The sequence below is a fragment of the Rhinolophus hipposideros genome (assembly GCF_964194185.1).
Source record: "Rhinolophus hipposideros genome assembly, chromosome: 8".
Taxonomy (NCBI): domain Eukaryota; kingdom Metazoa; phylum Chordata; class Mammalia; order Chiroptera; family Rhinolophidae; genus Rhinolophus; species Rhinolophus hipposideros.
Genome location: NC_138054.1, coordinates 16,470,267 through 16,496,221, shown reverse-complemented (window position 1 = coordinate 16,496,221; position 25,955 = coordinate 16,470,267). Strand labels below are relative to the sequence as shown.

The 25,955-nt window shown below is 39.2% G+C and overlaps 1 long non-coding RNA gene across 1 annotated transcript; it reads left to right on the top strand.

The window, feature by feature from the left end:
* Positions 1-957: 957 nt before the first annotated feature.
* LOC308500902 lies at positions 958-25,753 on the top strand. Its single transcript, XR_013993801.1, has 6 exons — positions 958-1,088; positions 2,854-4,915; positions 11,392-11,470; positions 22,145-22,190; positions 23,131-23,212; positions 24,990-25,753. It is a non-coding gene; the product is annotated as an uncharacterized lncRNA (long non-coding RNA).
* Positions 25,754-25,955: the final 202 nt, after the last annotated feature.

Below are 25,955 nucleotides of genomic sequence, written 5' to 3'. Positions count from 1 at the left end.
CCGGCCACCCTCATATATCTTAAGATATGTCAGCAAATTTACTCCCACAGGCTTTTGGGCCATTGTTGATCTTGATAAAACGACAGTCACCTGGTCTTCATCCCAAGATCTCACAAGGTGTTCACAATTCAGAATTGAAAATTTTTCTCAAAACAGTTCTGTTATTTTAAATCATTTTAAAAATTGTAATCTTGCATGCAAATAGTTTGGTATTTTTAAAGAATGTCTTTCTTTCCAAATGTTATTTTTTATGACAGACATAGAAAAATTTAACAGACCAAGAAGAAAATAAAATAATTGAGGTGTGGCAGGGTATACCAACCTTTGTGTGTTGATAAGCATAACTGAGAATTCTTATGCATACTGATCTAAAACAAGGGTGTTAACTCAGATAGTTGAGCAAGTTTTAATGAAGACACCGTTTAATGAACCTCTTGAACTTCTCCCTATCTGAATGGGGCAGAGTTGGAAGAACACAGCATACATTTCATGGAAACAATTTTCTATGAAACAGAAATTTCCTTAGTCAAGACAGAGGGGCAAGGGAAGATGTAGAAATGGCCGGTGGACAGCATTATGTCTTCTTCTTCAAAACTTCTCAAGGATAAAGAGGAAAATAAGCTGTTCATTCAGGATCCTGCCAGGCACTGCTCTGCTTTTAGAGGAACTGGCCCAAGGGATGCTCAGTGTGAGTTAATTGACCCCAGGTTCTCCAAGGGAAACTTTCTCTCTTCCCTGCTATGCCTTTGATAAGGCAAAGGGTGAAAGGCGTTCTGGGGCACTGAAGGAAATTGAAAACTAAATAGAAACAATGACTGTTTCTTTGCCATCTTATGTTATAGTTTGAATGGTGTCCCCAGAACCCTTGAATGTGGCCTTATTTGGAAAAAGAATCTTTGTAGATGTAATCCGGCTGAGTTCACACGGGACTGAGTCGGCCCTAGTCCAGTGACTGGTGTCCTTAAAAGAAGAGAAAACAAAGACACAGACACACACAGAGGAGAATGCCATGTGAAAATGGAGACAAAGATTGGAGTGATGTGTCTACAGACCAAGGGACAGCAAGGATTGACAGCAACCACCAAGAGGTAAGAGAGAAGCATGAAACAGATTCTCTTTGAGTCTCAAGGAGGAACCAACTCTACCCACACCTTGATTTCAGACTTCTAGCTTCCAGAGCTGTAAGAAAATAAATTTCTGTTGTTTTAAGCCATTCAGTTTGTGGCTATAGCAGGCACAGGAAAGGAGTACACCCTGCCATACAACAAGGAAGTAATCGTGTTTAGCTTTCTCTCTTCTCTTCCACAGAACAGTAGCCAGAAAAAAGGGAACAACAGTGTCTCTTTCCTACTTAAAATTGCAGAGTGGGGCTTGGGCTCTAAAGTCTGTGTGGGCATGAGTAACTACCACAATAGTAGAGCCTCCTTTCATTGAGTTCTTGTTACATGTCTGGCTCTGTCTAAAGAGCTTTACATGTTAAGACAACAATCCTGTGAGGCTGCCCAGATCTCACAGAAGAAGAAACTGGAGCTCAGATTCAGGAACTTGTCCATGTTACAGAACTCGCAGCTGGAGAAACTGGGATAGGAACTCTGACTCTGCATCTTCAAGGAAGACAGCCATCTTCTTAGCAATTATACCGGAATATTTCATGGCTTTTCACATACAGGCACAAAAAAGTAGGTAGCTCCTGAGGGTAGCAGGTGGCAGCATGTTTCTTGCACATCTGGAATTTAAACCCAGTGACTCTTAAAAACATTTGCCGTGACTCCATTTTTTAAGGAAATTACAGAGAAAATGGAAAGGTAATAAAGGAAATTCGTTAAGTTGGAAGAGGAATAAAAAGGAGACAGAGAGCTGTGGTAACATTTTTACATTTCTTTATTCTGGTGACATTTTAAATAACACATTAAATTTTCTATGAAACACGAATGATTTAGCTGTAACACTTAAAACTAATGAGTCAAGAGGCGATCTAGTCAGCGTAGGGCAAATAAGTCTAACTCACATTGAACATTTTGGAGACTCTGCTTTTGCTGTAGTAAAATGCTCTTGTTCCTATCATGCAGCACCTAGTCTGTCCTGAAAGACCAATCAATGTGACCCACACTAAAAGGTATGCTTTTGACTCATGGGATGGCCAAATGAAGTAAAAGCCATATGTAAGTAAAAGCCATATAGATATATAACTAGAAAGTTATATCGATAGATAGATAGATAGATAGATAGATAGATAGATAGATAGATAGATAGATATAAAGTCATATGTATAGATATAAAAATTATACATCTATGGGCTTATATAAAAAGCTCCAGCCCTGCACAGTGAGAACCGATAGATTTTACCTCTGAGCTGCCACTCATATGCATGTGGTACTCCATGCATATTTAACAGAGCATGCACTTAGGTCTTATGCACAAGTCATAGATGTGCCTTCACTTGTATCTGAACTGTGCATAATGCAAACAAAGCTGTAAGACATGTTGAAGCTCAGAACCTTGGGAAGCTTTGAGCTCCTCTGAGTAGTACATCTTTGGCCTCACCATAATCCCACGCTGAACATATTCTACGGAAGGAATTAGCGGTTTGTCAGCAGTCATTCTGAGTATCATCTGAAGTAGTCATATGTCAGAAGCTTTGGACTGTTCCCCTCAAATCCACTTCTTCCTCTTCTTGGGTTTACTGTTGGACTACATTTCCCAGCCTCCCTTGCAGGGAGGGACCTCCCAACTGGGTGGGACCATGTGACTGAGTTTTAGCCTATGGGGTATGAGGGAAGTGATATGTGCCATTCTGGGCCACAGTTTTTAAGAAGTGGGTGTTTACTATCCATCTTCTTTCCTTTTTGCCAGATAAATCTAGATTAAGAGGAGGTCCTAGAGGATGGTGGACTGAAACATCGAAGGAGCCTGGGTCCCTGAGTCACCAAGTGAAGAAGAATCACCCAAAACCAGCACCACCCATCTCACACAGTTAAGTGGACAGTGAGTGGGAACATACTTCTAATGTGTTAAGCCACTGAGATTTGGGGACTATTTAAAATTTATTTTTATCATAATCTAGCTACTCAAAATGTCGTCCACAAACTAATGCTGGTTCATGGGCAATTTATTAATAGTCACCAAGAAGAAAAGTGTAGAAATTTGAGAGTAAACATTATGAAACTTTTATAACTATTTGACACTACCATTACATCTAAATATGTGATGAGTGGATTAGTCTCATTGAACAAAATATAACCAATTTGAGTATAACAAAATTGCATGGTGAACTGCATATGGTGCAAGCAACGTATTAGTTATGTGCAGTGAGTGGGGTCACAAATTGTCTTTCACATACTGGAAATAAAAAAGAAAAACTCATTCTTCACTACAAATGTATGAGAAGCACTCGTCTAACATACCTAAATGAGTACAACCCAACAACTGAAACTATGGCACGCCACCCTGACTTTCTGCCTCACTAACTGCATTAGCCATCTATTGTTAGAAAGCCTGCTTATACTACCTCCTCCCAAGTATTTATTGTATATGTATTCTCCCCATTCTCACTGCCCCAGCCTTAGCTTAGGTCTCATCCTCTTACATAGACTATTACTGTTTGCCTTTCTATTTCTTCCCCTTCTAATGCAACCACCCAGACTGACACCAGGCTGCTCTCTCTAAATGAAAATCTGACAGGAGCATGCCCTACTTGAAAACCTTCCATAGATTCCTCTGCTTCTAAAATAACTTTGACTTAAGATCGGGTATTAATTAAAATTTTAGCTTTATCTACTGCTGCTCTCTCCTTTACAAACTTTGCTTGAGTGATAATTGACATTTCATAAACGTGCCATGCTGAATTATGTCTCTGTGCAATTGAGCATGTGCTTGTTTCTGCCTAGAATCTCTTTCTTTCTCCCCTTTAAAACCCAGTGGGAAAAAAAAAATCTGCATTCTTTAAAAACAGCTGAAATACCCAGAGACTTGCTCTGGGTCATTTATCCCAAATAGAATTATGCATTGTTTTCTCTGTTCTACTCTTATATCTTGTATATCTTTCCATTATTTTGTTTGTCATTTAGTATTTATTTTAATCTTTTTTTTAAATCTCCCCCTACTAAGCTTTATTACTATGGTGCTGTATATGGAGACTGGCCCACAGGAGGCTATCTGTAAATGTTGAACAAATGAGTGAGTGAATGAATGCTACAATAAATAACCTGACTTATTAAGTAACTACCTTTTGCCCTCTTGCTGCTTAAAAACATTTTCTGACATAAACTGTAATATAAATGCAACAACACAGATTGGAACAGTTAGCGTAAGATATGAAAAGATAGCAGTAGCTGGAATCAGCTCTCCAAGTCACTTTTGTTCACACTTCCATGTTTTGGCTTTATGAAGTAAGCTTTTAAGGTATCTTAAAGATCTACAGTTTAATAGAATCCAGTCCATTGGGGCCAAGGCGGTCTTTTTCCAGAATCTCTGTAGCCAGTCTCCTGGCCAGCGTGGCTGTGTTGGTGAGAGTCCAGTATCGGCCTGGCAGCCCACACTTTTGCAGGGAAAGGACTTGGAATGGAAGTGAGCATTGGCGATAACAGCAAGTGCCCTCCAGATGTTAGAAAACAACAGCTGAAAGAGAATTGAAGCCTCTTGGGCTGAGCTCCAAAGTTCTTTGAAACATAGTCCATTGTTTATCATCACACCTGGAAGGGCCCCAGGCCACTTGGGGCCTTCTGTTGAAACCGAGGATATCTACTAAGAGAGAGTTAAGTGGGAAGCTGCCTGAATTCTAAGGTGGGGCGCTTAACCTATTTACAGTTGTTTTTTCAATGTTCAAGAGAGGAGCAATCACCTGCCTTTCAGCTGGATTCAACTTAAATGTGTGACCTGTTCTGTCTGCTGCCAGGAGTCTGCAGGTCCCACTCAAGTCAGTAAGTCCCATGGACACATAAACGTTGTTCTCCTTGTAACTATACTTTTGAATTTGATGGGATCCTAAGAAATGCCATTATAAAGATCTTGGAACTTGATAGATCTTGCATTCTTTTATATTTTTAGGCCCATACCACACTTAACCATAAGTAAAATTATATTCAATAGAACTTTGGATTCTGTACATGGCTTTGTCTGACTTAAGGTAACATTATAAAAGGTAATTCTGCAGATAATTCCCTTGAGTCAGAAACCCCATCTAACTGATGTATTTACACTCACTAGTTTCTGTTTTCACTGCTACAATAAATAAATCAACAATATGAATTTGATCAAATAACAACACTCAACAGGAATATTAGTTTGAGTAATACAAAGTTTTTAGGGTCCCAGAGAGTTAAATGACCATTTCACATGGTTCAATCACATACATTTATTCTACAAGGTGAAATATTTTGAATAGTATGGTTAAGGTCTGTTGCTTTGTTTCATTTTTGGTTTTGGTTTTGGTTTTGTTTTTCAGCCTTAGAATTCAAAGGAGAGAGCCTACCTTTGCCCCAAAGCGTATTCAGTGCAACCATCCCCACCCTGACCCTTTAGACTCCATGCTGAATTGTGAAATGGACAACAATGATCTTTCCTGCTGGCTAGGCTCCCTTTTGAGTTCTGCACTAGTCTGACATGTTGTGCACCTCCCCCAGCTCCCCTCGACATACAGATCTTTGGCCGACCTTGGACTGACTCGTTGCGTTATTAACATCTGCTAGACAGTACGGTCGGTAGTTTTTCATTCACAGGAGCCACTCCTTCTATCTGTCTTGTTGAGTTACTTTGCTGTTTGAATGAAATTGTTGAGACACTAATTTAGACAATCCTGGAGAAATAACTTATTTCTATAGACCTAAGTTCTGGGCTCAGGTGTATCATAAGTGAGTCATTATAATGCTAATTGCTGGATAGTCCCTTCTGTTTGCCCAAAATATCTGGCCAGGGTTTGTCTGGTGTCTGTAAGTTGCCTAGCAGTGAAAGCCTCTGCTCAAGCAGGTGAGCACAGAAGGCAATTGAAATGGCTGCAGAATGTTGTGCTAAATCCATACAGGCCTCGATGCGAGGTCCTTGGTGACTCTCTTGGTTCCTGCCTCAGCTTCCCACCTTGGCTGTGGCTTCTCAGAAGGGTCTGGTCCAACTCTTGGTGCTTGCCTTGCCAGGTCAGTCACAGCGCTCATGCTGCTTGCTTATGACATTGCCTCCAGGGTTGCAGACAACAATGGATCCCAGTCACTGACCCAGAGGGCCAAGAATTGACCTCTGCCAATTCCTGATATGCCAGGATTCAACATGGTTAGAAAGTTATGACACATGTATAACATTATATTTATTCAAATGATCTGGAATATTGGCTTGCTTATTAGGTTATTTTGCAAATGTAGAATAAACTTGAGGGTACATTACTGTGTGTGACAGAAGTGCAATATAACAAGCAGTTCAGAAACAGCAACCCTCCCTTTCTTTGATTATATAGCAATGGAATAGTTTCTGAAATCAAGGGACCCATTTGTTCCATGAGGATTATACAAAAGGGTGCACACATACACACGCAGTTGGTTTTGTTTGTTTATTTCGTTATGGAAAGAACTTTAAATAAGGGAAAACTTTATTCGAACAGTCTACCCTTGTCCCTGGAACTTTCCATTTCTTATTTTAGAAATTTGGCCATTTCCAAAAATAAGCGCAAAGGAGACTGGCATTCGTTTCCAAATCACATTCCATGTAAGGTAATTTTGAGCTCTTTATCAGCCACAAGTTATTATGTATACGAAGACACATAGTTTGTAATGTATTTTGCAACGAAGAACTCAAAGCAGTTGACAGACATGATCTCATTTGTTTTTTTTTTTAACAAGATAAGACTGAAACAAACTATTTCTTTTTGAGATATTTAGGTAACAGATATAGAAGTAATCAAATTGACACCCCCACCAAATCACTATATTGCACGCATATTGGAAACAAGAATCTCTGTCTGGACTCCACACTTACTTTATATTGCCTAACCAAGACTGCAAGTGTCTCAACATCAAACTAGAACAACAGCCAACTTAAATTACAAGAATCCAGTGTAAATAAAGGAGCCATGAGTAATACATTTTGTGCAGCCAGTACTTATAGTCAGTTTGAGAATATCATCACACTACGTTGCAAACAAGGATATACAGAAAAAACAATATCGATACTAAAAAGGAATTCCTTATCTCATAAGAGGAGGACTATGGGTTACAACCATGAAAGTGTTGCTCTCTCCCTTTGCTATTTAATAATGGTTTTGCATTTTGCAAGTACTTACTGAGCACCTTCTACAGACTATAGTTGTAACTTGGGCTGTGCCTGAATACAGAGCAGGTGTTAGGTATGATGGCAGTACAGCTGAAATGCGGACTCCCTCTAGGTTTACAGGTTAAGAGAGCCCTGGTAGTGTCCAAAGGACTTTCCCACTAGTATATATTGGCCCTGTCTGCGTATAGATGAAGCTCTAAATGGAGCTGATCCACTGTGTTCATTGTGCCCTGTGACCATAGCATGTGGTGCTTATAGGCACTGATTCTGGTAGGCTGTCTGGGTTCAAAATCCAGCTTCACTGCTTACCAGATATGAGGCTTTGAGCAAGTTACTTAACCTCAGTTTTCTCATCTGCAAATTGGGGATAATAATATACTTACCTCAGCAGATAAATGTGAGTTATTAAGTGAAAAGTGTTTAGAATAATAAGTAGTATAAAGTAAGTGCTGTGTAATTGTTAGCCATATTATTGTTGTTATTATTACTACTAGTATGGATCATTGGGGACAAAGGGCAGTTTCACTAGCAAATGAGTTACTCTCTCAGGGGACCCAATGCAAAGACAGTCTGGCGCAAACAGACTGGTGAGAGATACAAAGCAAGATTACTGAGAAGACACTAAAGGTATGTGGTAAACAGTGACAAAAATACCGGAGGTATGCCTGATGGTGGGGCAAAGGTGCAATGGCCACCATAATGAGAAGGTACCTTCAGACCAAAAGAGGAAACAGGCAACTCCATAGACTATAACAGAATTTATTATGGGGTAATTTATTTACGGGAAGATCTGGAGCGAACAGACAGCGCAGCAATTCTGTGCAGATCATTCTCCACTACCAGATCCCTGTTATAGTCCTTTTAAAATAATATATCTCGGGTGCTAATGATTGACAAGACAAAGGGACAGAGAATGAAGTAGCGTCAGGGGCCAAACCTCCTGGTGGTCTTGTGAGAGATGATTGATTACAGTCGATACTATCATCAGTTTTGGTATTTATCTCGGTTGTCATGCCATTCCAGCTGTTGCTAGCAAAAATATTTATGGCTACATTTTAAGAAACGCAGATAATCATCAACTAGAAATCTTTGATATACTTGCTAAGGACAGTGAAGCTGATCAAAGTTCACAGCATGAAACTTAAAAATGAAATGAAATCCATGACACAGAGATGAAGTTGGTTTTGTTCAATATATTATACATCTATACAAGCAGTTTTCTGAATGCCTCAAGGCAATGAAAATAAGGAATGAGTTCTTCAAAAAAATGAATATCTCAGTTAAAGCTCACTGGGGCTTTCCCCCATTCCTTAAGTAGAAGAGAGGTTTCTGGTAGAAAAGCTACACATATAGATAAGTGGTAGTGTTTTGCAGTCAAAAGGCATTTAAATTCCTGAATTACCTTGGGAAAGTCATTAAACATACTATGTTTCTTTTTCCTCATGGACTCAACAGGAGGTTTCTTATATTTGAAGTGTGTTGCACTTGATAAGAAGGGCTTGGTGATTTCATATAAAAAGTACTTGATATAATTTGATGCACGCATGAATGCAAAATTCATTTATACCCACATTTGAAAGAGAAACAACCTTCTGGTGGGTTCTACATCCATTTTATTTCATTTTATTTTAACGTATGCTTATGAAACAACTATAAATTGTAAGATGGTGGCTATACAAAGATAAACAGGACAAATCTGTGCCCATAAGAAATCCAAAGTTAAAGGAAAAGCTAAAACCTGCACTACATGAACTCACGTGTGCCAACCACCGGCACGGTGTCGCACTGTTAGAGAAAGGGTTTCTGTCCAACACAAGGCCCCCTGTTCTTTAATTCTCCTCACAGCAAGGTGTGGAGGGCTGCTTGTGACTGAAGGGCAGACTACCAACAAGCCCCATTACGCAAGTGTTCACTGTGCACAGGAGGAAATACTCTCATTTGATCTGCTACACCAACTCCGTGATCACTGTGCTAATTGCCACCTACCTTTTATAGTGGAGAAATCGGCACTTCAGAAAGGGCAAATGTGTTGGCCCTGGTCATGGAGCTAGTAATGGGCAGAACCAGTGTCCACTCATTTCTGCTCCACCCAGGAGCCCTTGGCATCCTCCCCACTGACCCCCACTGTCACAGCAGTGCAGGGTATAATCCTTCTCAGCCGTGCCAGGTCATCCGGGCAGCCTACATCCAACATGTTGGAGCTGGGTAATAATACTACTGCCTGAACAATAATTCAGAACAATTTTGGGGATGGGGTGGGGGGGATGATCAAAGGCTGGGAACTGAGCATTTATTGTACCCCAATGAATACTGTTTATACTCAATGGTTTTCTTAAACACATATGAGCAAATAGGTAAACCCCAGCCACCGAATTTTAATAATATAAAATGCTTGGTAAAACATAGGTAGGATGTTTGAATTGTGCAAATGTCAAAGTGAGGCCTTAGTAGGTGATACCTTAGTATTTTTGTTTGGTACTTTAAAATTATGCTTGAGTTAAATACACATTTACATTTTTTAAATAGGAAGAGAAGAAATTGATAAATTAGTGGGCAGTGTTGCCTGCCAAAAATTAGTCATTCTAAACAGAAGGATAGAATTTCTATTTTCTGGGTCAGACACACTCTTAATATCAGGATGGTGAAATGTTAATCCTAATCCTGCCCTCAATTGCTAGCTTTACATATATGTGTATGTGTATATGTGTATGTATATGTATATATACGTATATGTCTACATTTATACGTATATATATTTTAAAGTTACATTAATTTGCTTCTTATTTTTAATGTATACCAAAGCAATTACGAATGTCAACCATTCTAATAGACTGTAATGTAAAGTCTTAATAACAAAAGAAATCAGTTTATCATCAGAATAGATATTTATTTATGATCAAAATTATAAACATACAAAGTGGGGCCATGATGGAAGTACAAAAGAAAGGGAGCCTACACCTGTGCAAAATTTAAATTTGTGTCTGCGTAACAGTAAATCACATAGGTTTAGTTAAACTGATAACTTGATAATAATCACTATTCACCTGATTGAAGTATTAGACTGTTAAGGTAGATTATTTAGGTTTAAAAAAAAAAAAAAAAGACCTGTCCAGAATTACGATACTTTTGATTGGCTATCTTCAATGATTCAATCAACTGGTTAATTGACCAGATCTTTGTTTTACCTGAGGCTGTTGCACCATAAATTGAAACCCTCCAAAGTCATGCCTCCCTGTCTCCATCCTTGCTGGTTGAGCATGGCAGTCCTAGAACTATTTCCAATGCGGCCAGGATGGGGAAATTGGAAAGAGGCACTTCTATCTGTAGCACACCATTGCTTCAGAGGAGCAAATGAAGGCCAATATTGACTCAGATTTCTCTAACACCTTTCTTCTTAGCAGTGCAAACCAACTTACATTAATTAAATGATGTTCTGCTTGTATTTAAACTATGCTTTAAGTGTACTGCAAGGCACAGTCAGGCTTTTAAGGTACTCAGCAACCAGAACAGTGGCAGACACATGGCTGGCACTGAACAAATAATTGCTAAACAATCAGATTAATGAATGAATGAATTTATAAATATTTAAGCCCACAGTTTTAAATATTTCATTAGAAACACAAAAGCACATAGCATATTTTATTTAATAGAGCTTTTGTACAAAAAGAATCTGAATCCATTACATCCATTATCTTTAAAGAATCCGAATGCAATACAATATGTAGACTATAAGCAATAATGTTGTAAAGATTACGTAGGGTGCCTGATGGGCACTGGACTTATCAGGGAATCACGTCAAAGACTGTGACGATGCCTGACCACTGTGCTATACACCTCAAGCCGAAGTAGAATAATATTGAATGTCAAATATACATATATATATATATATATATATATATATATATATATATATATATATATATATATATTCATGGGATGTGGAGTCCAGCATAGGGAAGATAGTCAACGGTATTGTAACAGCTATATATGGTGTCAGATGGGTAGTAGATGGGGGGGGGGTATGACTTTGTCAGGGGTGTAAATGTCTAACTATTATGTTGCTTTGTATACTTGAAACTAATAAAAAATATTTCAAAAAAAAGAAAATAGTTATAATCATTAAGTTTTATTTTTCAGACTTCCTACAATGAAGTGAAGTGATTGGTCAGAGTAAATCCAGACAGAGTAAACCATCTAAAACAGAACTGCCACTTAGGTCAGTATTTCACAATCTATTTCTCCATGGCTCATTAATTTGCAATTTGCTAAACAAGCAATATAAAAGCCAAAAGAAAATGAAAGGTTTGTTTGATCTACCTCTGGGTTCTTTACTGTATGTATATCATTGATTTCCTGATTATCTGAGCTCAATTGGGCAAGGAATAAACAAATCCAGGTAATATTATTTTCATTTTAGTCAATCAATGAAATTTTTTATCAATCTTTTACCAGAGTTGGTAATTGTTAAATTGACTTCTTTGAATTCCATCTCCCAACTCCTAGGGTAACACAGAGAAGAAAAAAAACACAAAGGCCAGAGAAAAATGGAGAGGAAAAGCAAAAGCCTAAATAGCCTACACACTGGATAATTGTCCCATTAATAATTATAGTAGGAGACCCTGGGGTTGGTCATAAGAACATGATGATAAGCTGAAAAGAGGCCCCTGCAACATATCTATGTCCTAATCTGTGGAACCTATGAATGTTACCTTATATGACAAAAAAGAAGCTTTGCAGATGTGATTAAGTTAAGGGTCTTGAGATGGGGAGGTCATCCTGGCCTTAAATGGAGTCACATGTATCCTTAGGACAGGGAGGCAGAAGGAGATTTAGCACACACAGCGGAGAAGGTGATTCAAAGACAGAGCACACAGATTTGAAGATGTTGACCTTGAGGACAGAAATGATGCAGCCACAAGCCAAGGAATGCGAGAGCCACCAAAAGCTAAAAGAGGCAAGGAACGGAGCCTAGAGCCTCTGGAAGGAGTGGGCCCTGTTGACACCTTGATTTCAGCCCAGTGATACTAACTTCAGACCTCTGGCTGCCAAAAGCATGGGAGAACACAGTTTTGTTGTTGTAAGCCACCAAGTCTGTGGTAATTTGTTACAATAGCCATAGGAAATTCATACAACCTCTACTTCTGATTCTAGTCAGCCTATGTGTGTATCTATATATCTGTGTGTGTCTATGTGAGAGAGAAAGGAATCTTATACCTTTGCCTGGTTATAATAATAATAAAGACAACCAATTTACTGCTCCTCCTGGCTCCCAACCACAGTAACCTTTGGAATTGTGGCTTCAAGGGACCATGGTCTTTCTGTAACATCCGATGACTTTTCTATTGGGTAAGTTTCTTATGTGAAGCTCACACAGCAAATTAGAACCTTGTGATAATAATTACAAATTTCTCCATCATCTAATACCAGAAAGGAAATAGCATACAAAATAAGAAACTCTCCTGTGACTTTGAAGTCCTTATTTATGTGTGTGTGTGTGTGTGTGTGTGTGTGTGTGTGTGTGTGTGTATTTGTGTTGGGGCAATGGTTGGGAATGTTGTATTCAGGACATACTCCTCTCCATATAGGCTTGGACTTTGGTGATATACTGTACAGTCTTGTAGAATATTCATTTCTTGTCATTCAGTAAATAAATATTCACAAGTGCTTTCTCTTATACAACTCACCTAAATGCCACAGAGAATAAAAAAGATGTAAAGTCTACCTATTGGCCTTAAAGTACACACAATACGGTTGAGTTAAAACATTGATCCAAATAAAGAGTTAAATGACAGCAAAATACAGCCATGTGAGAAAAGCTATAAAACACACAGTTGATTTCTTTCTGAGATATTAATTTGAGTTTTGTTCTCTATATTTCCACCTTTCCACCCATGTTTCAAACAGGTTGCTGGGCCCTTGCTATTCCTTTTAGTGCCGAGCCAACCGCGTCTTGCCATTTGCAAAAACCTAAGTCTATTCCATAATAACGATTGTTATGGACTGAAACTTTGTGTCCTCCCAAAATTCATATATTGAAGCCCCAGGCCTCAATGTGATGGTATTTGGAGGTGGGGCCTTTGGGTGGTGATTTGATTTAGATTTGGTCATAAAGTGGGACCCTCGTGATGAATTAGTGCCCTTATAAGAAGAGAAAAAGACAGAAGAGCTCTCTCTCTAAGTGCACACACTGAGGAAAAGTGAAAAAGAAAGCGGCTTTCTACAAGTCAGGAAGAGGGCCACTATCAAGACCCAAATCTGCCAGCACCTTGATCTTAGACTTCCCAGCCTCCATAACTGAGAGAAAATAAATGTCTGTGATTTAAGCCATTCAGTCAATGGCATTTTGTTATTGTAGCCCTAACAGACTAATGCAATTATACTAGGAGGTCCCTGAGGCAGGACATGAATGCCTTTGAAGGTAACAAGAGGGGAGAGGGTTACTTCTCCAAAGTGGAGAGGTGATAGAAGCCCTGGCAGTGGCTGCTCCTCGGGGAAGGTCCCAGAAAGGTGAGGGGCCTCAGAGATTTATGGCTGCATGCTGGGCCCAGAGAGGCTGCACCATTGGGTTCCCCACCAAGGCAAAGGTGTCTGCTTCTTACTCTTCAAGTGAAAGTAGCAAGGATTCACGTGACCACTCAGGCTTTGAACCTGAAGACCTCAGTGTTGATTCTGGTTGAGCAAAGCATAGAGGTGCCTGCCCCATTTTCTGAGGAGCCCACAAGCACCCTACACTCCTGTGTAATCCTAGGGAAAGGGAGGTTAGCCAGTCATGGCCAAGATGGGATTTCCCACTTGCTTGGTGGCAGAGAGGCTCAGAATCTGAGTTAAGTTTATTTCAACCGAGTAAAAAGGTATGATATTTTGCACACCTCGGTAAAGGGGTGCAGATTTCTACTGGCTTCAACAGTCCATCCCACTCTACACCCCACATTCCAAATTCCTTGGTCTGCCCTGTGTACCTTTGACCTACCAAACTGGATCTAACCACATTGTTAATCTCTTCCCCAGATCCCATACATTTTTCAAGACTGCTAGAATCTCATTTCCTCTAAGAACCCTTTCTAGACACAGTCAGTCAGTTTCTCCCTTCTCTGTGAACTCAACTCTTGATATCTCTATTTTTTTCACCTACCACTACTTGCCCAGTGGGATACGAATGGCCAGTGTGTGTCCTTCTGTGGACTGAATTCCTGCGGACTGGGCAGATACACTGTTGGATCTGCCCTTTAGCCTTCTCTCCATCTGGGGTCCCAACACCCTCTCACTCCCTACCCCAGTGCCCAGCAAGTGGTCTTTTCCCTGGAGGTTTTTCAGTAACTGTTGAATTTAATCTAGTCAGAAGAGGCAGAGAAGTAACTGAGATGGCGTAATCACAGCAAGCTTTTTGGAGGAGGCAAACCTTATTTTGGACCCCCAAGGAGAGGTGAGTTTGTTTTTTTCTAACCCCCCCTGGATAATATTTTGCAAACAGGGTAGCAAGCTAAGTACCTGAAAAAGAGAGAGGATTTTCTAATAATCTTCCTTACTTACAAGGAGTGATTCATTCTGGGAAAAAATATCTGACTGACTGAGTTCTTTTCATACATGAAAAAAGAAAAAAATCTCATTAATTTAGGCTTCAGTGATCCAAATGTTAAGATAGTAATAATACCCAACATTTGCATAGTGCTCTTCTGTTTGAAGAGTAATTACACATACTTAAAACCTTATCCTCTCTTTTGAGGTATGTATCAATCCCAAACCAAGGAAGAAATAAAATCAGAGAGGGCAAATAATGTGTCTCCAATCCAAGTATTTTCATTTTTCCCTCCACTAAACCACACTTGATTGACGGGCATCATCAAATCGAGGTTAAATCATCCAGCTGCAGTGCCATCTTACGTGTAGATTCCCTCTAAACCTTGACTATATAGTGGCAAAGTCGAAATCATGTTTTACTAAGCAAGCTAACAGTGTAAAAAAGATTAAATGGAGAATTTTTAAATTATTTAAGTGAATAAACCCAAGTAGTTTGCTCCTATAGAAGCAGGATTGTTGCAAAGTATAAATGAACCAAGGGTATTGGTGAGGTAATAATAAGCCAATGGCATTGAAGAATATTAATTAGTCAGGGAACTGTGATAATTACATACCATTCTTGCTTGTTTGCTAAAGCAAGTCCTTAAAGGACCCTTATCAGACACCACTGGATTAGCCTAACTTGAGTTTATATGTTCTTGAGTAAAATTGTATTTCTTTAAAGTGGAGTCATAACTCAAACTTTTTATTGAGTTAGTCTGCTCTCTCACCCAGTTAGTTTTAAAAAAAAAATGTGACAGTTGATTGTATTTCTTGGTTAGACTTTGCTCTGAAACAGTGGGTATAGGCACCTGACTTTATCAGGAAAAGTCTGAATCTTCAGCTTTCATAGAAAAAGAAAGACTCTCTGCAATAGAACTGAATTGTATAATCACTTAATTTTTCTAAAGAAAATTCAGGGGCCAAAGCCATCACACGCCATGAATTATGAAAGAGCCAAATCTTGGTTTGATAAGATTTGAGGACAAAGCACAGAAGGGCAAAGAGTATTGCAAAAGCTGAAATAAAAGCCTTGCTTATGTGAAAGAGTCTTTTTTTTTTTTTTATGGAGGAGGAGATTTTGTTTTTTAGAAATCTGTCTTTTCCGGAGAGTTTCTGAGAAGCATAAAAATGAAACATAATTCACAAAAGGTAGTTGAACAGAAGTGATGATTCTCTGTAGCTTCCGGCCCTCTGCTGTACAGTGGGTCCCTCCCTGAGCACAGATTGCTCTGCCAGCATTCCAGAGCAGGATTAAAATCCAATTTTCTGGGAAGACTTCATTTTTATAGTTAGCATTAAGCTTTGCACGCGTTGCACGCTGAGATAACTTTTGTTTTTTTGTAAAGAGACAGTGTACTCCACTAGCTTTGGGAAATGGTAAAGCCAGGTCTTAACTGTCACCACCTCTGTAGAAGGAAATACTGCTTCCCCTTTTATATAAGAGATGAAAACGAAAAATGGATAAATCTCCGTAGCTGTTGCCTGGAGGTTAACGTGCAGTTTGTAAGGGTTTTTCCAATCATGGTGATAAACTTTGCATGAGCAAAGGTGCAGATCAGAGTGGTCTTGAATAATTGACCTGCCAACCCTGCCCCAGCAAAAATATGTCAAGAGTCATCACCCATGAAGTGCTTTATTAGTCTAGACAGTGTAGAAGTTTCCTGGACACAGAGGCAGATGCTAATACATGAAACCTTAGTCTGGGCTGTGAGGATGTGTAGTTTCCATCACCGACCCCCAGGGAAAGCATCCTGCTATCCTCTAATCTCCAGGTCTCTCCACATATTACGCCAGCCATCACTCTGCCCCTCTGTCTCCCGTTTTCTGATATCTGATAGTCCAAGTGCCTCAGACAGGGTGCCATCCTTCATACTTCAGTGTGCTTTCAAATCTCCTGGGGAACTGGCTAAAATTCAGACTTTGATCTACCAGGTCTGGGGTGGGGCCTGAAATTCATTTCTAACGAGGTCTCAGGTGACGCTGATGCTGATCATCCATGGAACACACTTTGAGTAGCAAGCTTCTAAACAAGCTGACCACTTCCTCCCTTTATCAATATTAAACATTTGTTGTAAATTTAGGTAATTTGTTTTCCTTATTCAGAGCCTAGCGACACAAGAGTATGTGCTGTGGGATCAATAGATCTGGGTTAGTCCTGGATCTCGGTCTTATCGTCTGTCAAATGGGCATCAATAGTCTGTGCACCCAGAATAAGGAGGAGAAAAGATGAGAAAGTGTTTGTGAGCATAAACTGCCAAATGCCTTATAAATATTTATTAATTTTAATATGTCCCAGATATACTGAGAGGGGGAACTTCTAATGCCACGACCTCAGTTGCCCACTCCATGATAAAGGAAAAATTGTTATTATTGGTTGTTTGGTTCATTTATTAGGCTGTATTTTACCAATGGGTGGGGTTATTTTGTCCCAAAGGCAGGTATCCAAACACCTTATTCTAATGCTTGTGTTTCTTGTCTCAAACCTGTTCATTCCATTTATTTTCTATCTCCTCCTTGCGTGGAGGAAGGAGGACTGCAGAACTGACTTGCTGTTGAGCTTGCTCTCTGATCTCCTCATCCCTGAATCATGCTTTGCCCAAGATTTAAAATCTAGAAGGAGATGGATGAGTAGAAGCAGGAGATCCCCATTTTCCAGGAGACTTGCCTTGGGTTTTGAGCTCTTCTGCATTTATTAATAAAGTAGAACTTAATTTCTGGGTTCCCAGCCATAATGACAATTAGTAATGAATCTTTAAACCCTGGACTCATTCATTTGCTATGTGGCATTGCCAGGAGATGGCATAAATATTTGAGTAGATTTGTTTGTGCTTGTAAAAAGCCTAGCACTGATTGGGAAAATGTGACAACTGTCACTTTATTTAGAAATTAATGACGTATCTAAATCCCTACTGGCACCTGAACCCTTGTGATGGACACTGGGGTGGATGTCTCAACTCCGTCCCACCACTCAGAAGAGCAATGAGATTTGGAGAGTTGGTCTTTGTTTCAAAGCAGAGCCTGATCAGCTTAAATCCATCATGGTAACCCCACTCCTCTGGTTAGTTACTGATTCAGGAACCCAGGCCCCAGTTGTCATGTAATTGTGGAGGGATGGCCATGTGACTGATCAGGCCCGATAAGGCTGAAAGGAAGGACCATGGCAGTCTCTCTCTCTCTCTCTCTCTCTCTCTCTGAACTCGAACAGAGAACCATGCAGCCTTATTTCCTTGAAGTTACCCTGCAACCTGGAAAAGAACCAGGATGAAGCCAACACCATGGAGAACAGAGATGAAAGGCCCCGAAGCCTTGATGCTCTCATGGAACTCCTGGGGCAATCAACTCAGTAGCTACTCTGAGTTGTGTTTTTGTTACCTATAGCTGAAAGCATCCGAAGGGATAGATTTCCCACATCCACAGAATTTTAATCTTTCCGTTACAGGAATCTATTCATTTATTTAATACACATTTTCAGAGCATCTACTACTGTGTACTAAGTATTAAGGATACAACAACAAATTATACACAATTCCTAAGCTCAAGGAATTCCTGGGCTCATATTCTAGCAGAATAGACCAAAGTGTAAATAGATAATTACAATCCATGGCAACAACTGTAAGTAGAGGATACAAGAAGCATATGGAAGAACATGTTGGCTGTGGTTGCACTATTGTGACTGAGCAGCTGGGCCTTAAACTGAGAAATGCTGGCTATGTTGGGCTTCAGAAGTATCAGATGAGGAATAATTGGTTCTCTTCACAGTGGTACCTAGGAAAGATTTGCCCATTATAACATCAATCAATTCCATTTCCTTCCATTTATTGCAATGGGGGGAGAAGGCAGAAGCCGCTGGAAAATCCACTAGAATGCCAATATACATAGGTCGTTCCTCAGCCCCCAGTGGCCCATCACCCTCTCATGAGTCACATTTTGATCCTAAATTCAACAATAGAATCCAAGTACCTATTAATTCTCCTTGTCACATGAACACATTGATTATTATTTCACATTGAAGTTTTTAAATTCCTGGTAAGAAAACATCTTAAGTGCAAAATATATATATAATATATATGTATATATATAGTATGTATATATAATATATATTATATGATATACATATCATATATATAATGTATATATATTATATACACATTGAAATTAAGAATTTCACATTGTTCCTAAATTCCTGATAAGAAAACATCTTAAGTGCAAAATATATATATAATATATGTAGATATAATATATGTATATATATTATATGTGTATATATAATATACACGTACATATGTATATATGTAATTTACATACATATTACATATTATATATACATATATATATAAAGGCACCATGTGCAGATAGAAAAAACATGCTTTGAACTTCTGAAAAGCTTTGTAAACATAAAGAATGTTTCTTCTCACTAGCACTTGTTGATAATTCTTGATGCCCATGTGAGAGGTATTCAAAACCATAACTACTGAAAAGACAGATTCAGGTACATGGATACATAAACAGTTATTACAGTAAGAATATTAAATATTCACGTTGAACACTTAAGAAAACATGTTATGCATTGTAGCAAGGAAAGGCTTAGGAGCAAATTATTTCTCCGACGTCATGAAAACAGAAAATAATCTCCATCGCTCTGGTAACAGTGAGGTGAACCCCTCACGAACCCAGAGGAGGTCTTTAACTTTGTTAGTTGCTATCAATATGTGAGTCCCTGAGTTAAGAAGAGCTTTATTAGCAGATTGCTTCTTACCCTACTCTCCATAACTTCCCACAGCTTTTGAGCAAGAAGTGAGAATAACAAATCTTCCCACAACAAATATTTTTGGTTCTGAAAAGGTTTAATCCAGAACTGCTGTTTTTCCTGAATTGAATTTTGAATCCCAAGAGATTTCACATAGATGTGAACTTCGTTTCAAAATATTTTCATATTGCATCTTTCCTTATACTCAGGATTCATGGAATATAAAAGAGAATAAAAACATACGTTTTTTGGCCATACTGTATTGCTCGGTTTAAAACATTCGCCTTGTGTAGGCACGACTGGAATTAACCAACATCATTCTTTGCCTCAAGTAAACCAGAATACATATAAGAACCCAAATGATAAAAATATCTTTGACTCACAGCTGAATTCACATCATTATTGATTAAAGCCTGGCAGTCTAAGATGACTGTGAAAGGAAGAAAGATCTGTAATGGTAAGTAGTTAGTTTTAATGTGACCGCAGAGCTTTACCTCCCTGCTTTATTAATACATCCACACTTTATGTCATGTTTTTCATATAAAATATAGCATCAGGAATATTTAGTCAGAATGGAGCTTATGAGTGTGGTTCTGTTTTTTAGAACTGAGGTTTTAGCTTTTGAAAATATGTTTAATTTTTATTTATTTCACTACTTACAAGGTCAGAAGATTCTGGGACGTAATGCCTTTTGTTCTCATACATATATGAGTTATGTAAGCTGAAAAGAATAGGTGGAAAGAAAAAAAGAGAGAACGTGTACTTTCCTCTGACCATTGAATGCAGTTTCTTTTCCAGCTGCACTTTCAGAGGCACTTTGAGCTACATGTGGAGTGTCTCTGGGTAGATTAAAGTTACCAGATGTCCGCTTGGGACACACAGGGCATGGTGACATGGAAGCTGGTGTGACAACATTGGATTTGGTGGTGATGAGTGAACTGCCTGGCTCCTGTGTGTCCTTGGTTAAGTAACACACATTTTCTGTGTCTTGGTACAACTTCTTTCCTTTTAAGTTTAAAGAAACCTTGATGTTGTAAGACAAAAGAGACATGCAAGGGTTTATGAGCAGGAGAAAAGGTTTTCTTTGCTTTCCACACTCAGCTACACAAAGAAAGAGGAAGGAGAGAGTTGGAGGAGAAATCAAGAAAGCTTAGAAATGAGTCTCTGCATCCTGCCAGGAGGAAGTCTAAGAGGGCATGAAAAGTTTCCAGAAGATGGACCCATACGACGTTTGAGGGTCTCAGAGAAAAGAAGTCCCCTCCCCCACAGGTATCAAGAAATCCAAGAGTCCTTTCCTTGAAGGATGGTGAAGGTTGGGGTGAGTGATAACCAACCTCCCCAAGACAATGGCATCTTGCAAATGAGGGGGTCGGCACATCTCAAAGTTTTCAGGGTGCCCAAATGGGAGGAAGACATTACCTGAGAGTAAGAGAAAACAGTTATGGGAGCCACTGTGTCTGCAGGGGTTATTAGAGTGGGAACAAGGATGAGGTAGGGCAGGTGGCTGCCATTTGAACAGATCCCAGCACCAGAGAGCTAAGGGGGAATAGAGACAACATCAGCAGAGTTCCTGCGGATGCTGGGACTCTCCAGATAAACAGAATCAACAGGAGATTTATGTTCATATCTAGAAAGAGATTTATTGTAAAGTATTGGCTCACATGATTATGAAGGCTGAGAAGTCCTACATTCTGCCATCTGCAAGCTGGAGACCTAAGAAGGCTGATGGCTAGTCTGAAGGCCTGGGAACCAGGGGTGCTGAGGGCAGAAGATTGATGTTTCAGCTCAGCAGTAAGGAAGACAGAGAGACAGAGAGAGACAGAGACAGAAAGAGGGAGAGAGAGAGAGATAGGGAGAAAGAGAGAGAGAGAGAGAGAGAGAGAGAGAGAGAGAAAGTGAGAGAAAGTGAGCAAATCCTCCCTTCCTCCACCTTTTAATTCTATTCAAGTGCTAATCTTTTCCAGCTATACCCCAACAGGCATACACAGAAATAATGTTTAACCAGATATCCGGGCATCCTGTGATTCATTCAAATTGACACATGAAATTAACTGTCACACTAGGTCATTATTTAGGGTAGAGCATCTCAATCTTGAGAGCTTCTAAACTTCCCAATGCCTGGACCACAACCCACTCCAATTAAAATCTCTGACAATGGTACACAAACATTACTGTTTTAAAGCTACGTATGTAGCACATGTGTGCACCACGCTTATTGACACGGTCTATTTGAGCCAAGCTCTGGGTTAATTGCCTACTTAGAAGCATGTGTGTGTGTGTGTGTGTGTGTGTGTGTGTGTGTGTGTGTGTGACCACAAGTTCATGTGACTGTAAGTTCGTGCTTTATTTGTAGAAATTCTTTGAGGATTGATAGGTAATTCCTTTTGGCTTACCTAGCAAGTATTTGTGTTGGCTTCTTCTAGGCTATGGTGGGCATTACCAATTCATGACATTTACAAGAAGTTACTAGCTTGAAGTTTGTAGGATAACACAAGTAGGGTGAATTTGAGCAGAAAATCTGCAAAAGAGTCAGCTTTAGGCTGTAAATATTTAGAATTGATTTTTTTTCTCCCTTCCACCCAGAGCCAAGCTGGAAGTAGCATTTTTCTTTGCAGTCTCCATCTGTGAGGTAGGTTTATTTCTGGTAGACCTTTACAATAAGAGTATCGCAGCTTTAGGCAGGGTCTCTTATTTCATTCCCACTTGGGATGGGCCCTCGTCTTTTCTCCCTGCACCCAACACAAGTGTCAAAGTAGAAGATTTTTCAAGTCCCCAGGGCCGACCCCTGCTCCAGGGCGCAAGCCAGCTAAGTGTTTGCTTATGTTCTACATTCCTGCTTTCACTTTATCTTTGACCTCTGTGTAGATACCTTTCTTTATTGCCAGCTCAGTAATATATTTTCAATGATTTTTAGAAACCTTATCCAGCATTTCAGTTGTTTCAGAGGGAAGGTTTTCTGTACTTACGTATCTACAATATTGCCAGAAACAGAACACCTCTTAGTAATTTCTGTCCCAGCAACTTTTTTACAACTTTCAAGGCTCAGGAGGGAAGCTGCAAAATGAAGATATCTTTTAAAAGAGTGAACCTTGTTCAGAGAACCAACATTTAAACTTAAACGCTTCTTGTCACCATTATTCAAAGTGTAGTTTTACAGGAATGAAATAGACAAAACAAATGTGGTGATGTTGTTTTGCTTTTTGAAGAGTGTTGGTCATCTAAATGTCCACAAAAACAGCAAAAAATCTCCCTCAGCTAGAGGGCCAAATGAAAATGGAAGCAATAATCCTACCTTGATGCTGATTTAGATGTTGTCAGAAAGCTGAGTGTGAAATTCTGTTGCAGATCACAAGAAGAAAAATCACTAACTTTGCTGAGGCCTCTAATGAAAATTTGAAAAAAAAAAAAAACACCTGTTAGAGAACAGTAATATCACTCACCAGAAATAATTGCTTCAATGGGGATCATTTTATTAGATTACTGTCATGCCAGTATATTTTTTAAGTCCCTTCGTTTCTTGAGTCCAAACATGACAATTTAAAGACTTTCCATCTCCATTACTCACACAGCCATAGAGAGGTGCATGACGATGTTTGAAATGCTTCATTGCTCTGCATCAAGAGATTAGAAACTACAGGTTCTTCAAACAAGGTAAGACACGTTCTAGACCTGTATTAAGCAACATGCTATAGTTGATTGCATAAAATGAATGAGTCATCCTACGTGAAAGCTTTCTCTTTCTGACTAATGCCACTGTGGAGATTTTCAGTGACTGGAGTTGTTTACAAGAATTGTTACCCAAGAGTTGTTTAATTTTTTTCCATAGTTTTTAAAAAATATATTCATTATATTTAAAAAATAAGGATAAGAGATAAATTTAGTTTAAACCTGATTTGGCAAATACCAACTGGACTGGCTTCTCTGAAGCTGATAAAAGGTAGTTACAAAGAAAGCAGGACTCACTGGTTAAAAATAACAACCCATCCCAGGGGTGTTTGCCTAACTCTGGATGGCGGCCCAGGGACACACTGATCGTTTCATGGCTCCATTCTCCTTGACTACTGTGGCATCCGTGATGGCATGTTCCGCGTTGGCGCGTTCTCCCATGTGGTACCTCTGGCAGTGGCTCTGCCCTGCAGTAGCCTTGGCATATAAAGAATGGGCCTCCTCCCCCCATATGCCATTGCTGCACTGGTCTCCTTAGGGGAAACAGTTGATGTGGGCTCTGCCAATAAAATAAAAAAAAAGTTTATCTAAATTAGCCATGAAATTACATCATTTCCTTTGATGTTCTGAATTCCTAAACATTCTTATCTGGTTTTATGATAAGATTTGATGCCACAAATACATTATTTGAGATACTTTTCAGCCAGTAAAAATGAAAGACAAGTTAAGTTTTCACTGTAAGGATGAGCCAAAAGCCATTTTCAGTATAATTTTGCCCTTTTAAAAGGAATGAATCTTACTGAAGCCCTTTATGACCCTGTGCTCACATTTGTTTTTTATTGTCTTTTTATTTTTATTGAAGTAAAATGTAATTAACATAAAAATAATGATTTTAACCATTTTTAAGTGTACAATTTAGCAGCATTAAGTACACAACATGATTGTGCAACCATCACGGCTATCCATCCCCTTCATCTTCCCAAACTCAAACTCTGTACCCATTAAATAGTAACTTCCCATTACCCGCTTCCCCGAGCCCCTGGCAACCACCATTCTACCTACTGTCTCCATGAGTCTCACTGCTCCTAGGTATCTCACGTAAAAGGAATGATATAGTATTTGTCCTTTTGTGTTTGGCTTGTTTCCCTTAACATAATGTCTTCAAGATTCATCAGTGTTGTAGCATGTGTCAGAGTTTTACTCCTTTTTAAGGCTAAATAATATTCTGTTGTATGAACAGACCACATTTTGTTCATCCATTCATTTGTTGATGGACACTTGGCTGTTTCTACCTGTTGCCCATTGTGACTAATGCTGCTATCTATGAGTACGGGTATGCAAATATTTGTTTGAGTCTCTGCTTTCAATTTTTTCAAATATATGCCCTGAAGTGGAATTGATGGAACATATGGTAATTTTATGTTTGGTATTTTGAGGAACTGCCATACTGTTTTCCATAGTGGTTGCACCATTTCACTTTCCCACCAGCAAAGCACAAGTGTTCTAATTTTTCCACATCCTCACCGATGCTTGCTATTTTCTGGGGGGTTTGTTTGTTTGTTTGATTTTTAATAATAACCATCTTAATGGGTATGAAGTGATATCTCATTGTGGTTTTGACTTGCATTTTCCTGATGATTAGTGGTGGTGCTGTGGCTTCTTATGTTTGCTTTTAACGTATTTCTTTGCATCTATTTGTCTTAAGAAGAGACTTGAGGAGCAGATAAAGCTTAATACTCAATGCTCTCCCATTACTTTCCAGGAGGATTTAATGCACCTCAATTATCTTTGACAGAAGAGGCAACTAAACTTGTGGACACATCATCCCATTCCTTTAATTTCCAAAGAAAATGGTGTACCAGCCATTTCCTTCCCTTTGTTCTTTCTCTTTAATTATTGCCATAAAGGTGGGCCTCCACGTTCACCTGCAGTCAGTGTGAAAGACTACTGAGAAGGGCTGATCAGTTCCTGAGGACAGGTGGGCAATTAACCCAGGGCTCGGCATAAATAGGCCATGTCAAGGAGTGTGGCACACACATGTATCACTGTAGAGGGAAGAAGCCTTAATGTGTCCCATGCAATATCGTGCTGAGGAGACCAAACAACACAGCAGATTTATGACAAGAACAAATGCCTGCATTTGGACTGTGCTCAGGAAAACTGATGAGCTGCAGTACACAGTGGAGCTGGAGAAATCATTTATTACTGAAAGATGCACAAAACTGGCTAAAAATAGGTTTAGATGTCCAGGGAAGTGGAATTCAGGTGGGAGCTTGACAGTTGCCACATGTCAGCCTTTCAGAAACTATTTTCAAAAATGTCTTGGAGAACAGAGACTTCTTTCTTGTGGCAAGTTAGCTTGAGGAGAAATTACTAGACAAAACTATCTATGATTTATATTAACCCAAGGACAACCCTTGCTAAACAATTGGGTTCTCTTTCAGATGGGCCTTAGCCAGAACTAGAATCTGCCTTCAATGTCAGAAAGTTCACTATTTTAAAATAAACATGATCTAAATTACCGATACTGTGTTTTAAAATAAGTGTAGTTTAAGCCAATTATGCTATACACTAACACACTTTTCAATTTGTGCTATAATTAATATGCTAGAGGCAAATGTTGCTGCTAAGGACTGTTTTGCTTTCTTGATAAGTAGTCCCTCTAAATCCTTATTCATATATAATTTGCTAAGCAGTCTGTTTCCCAATAGATGGTACAAAAGTAAAG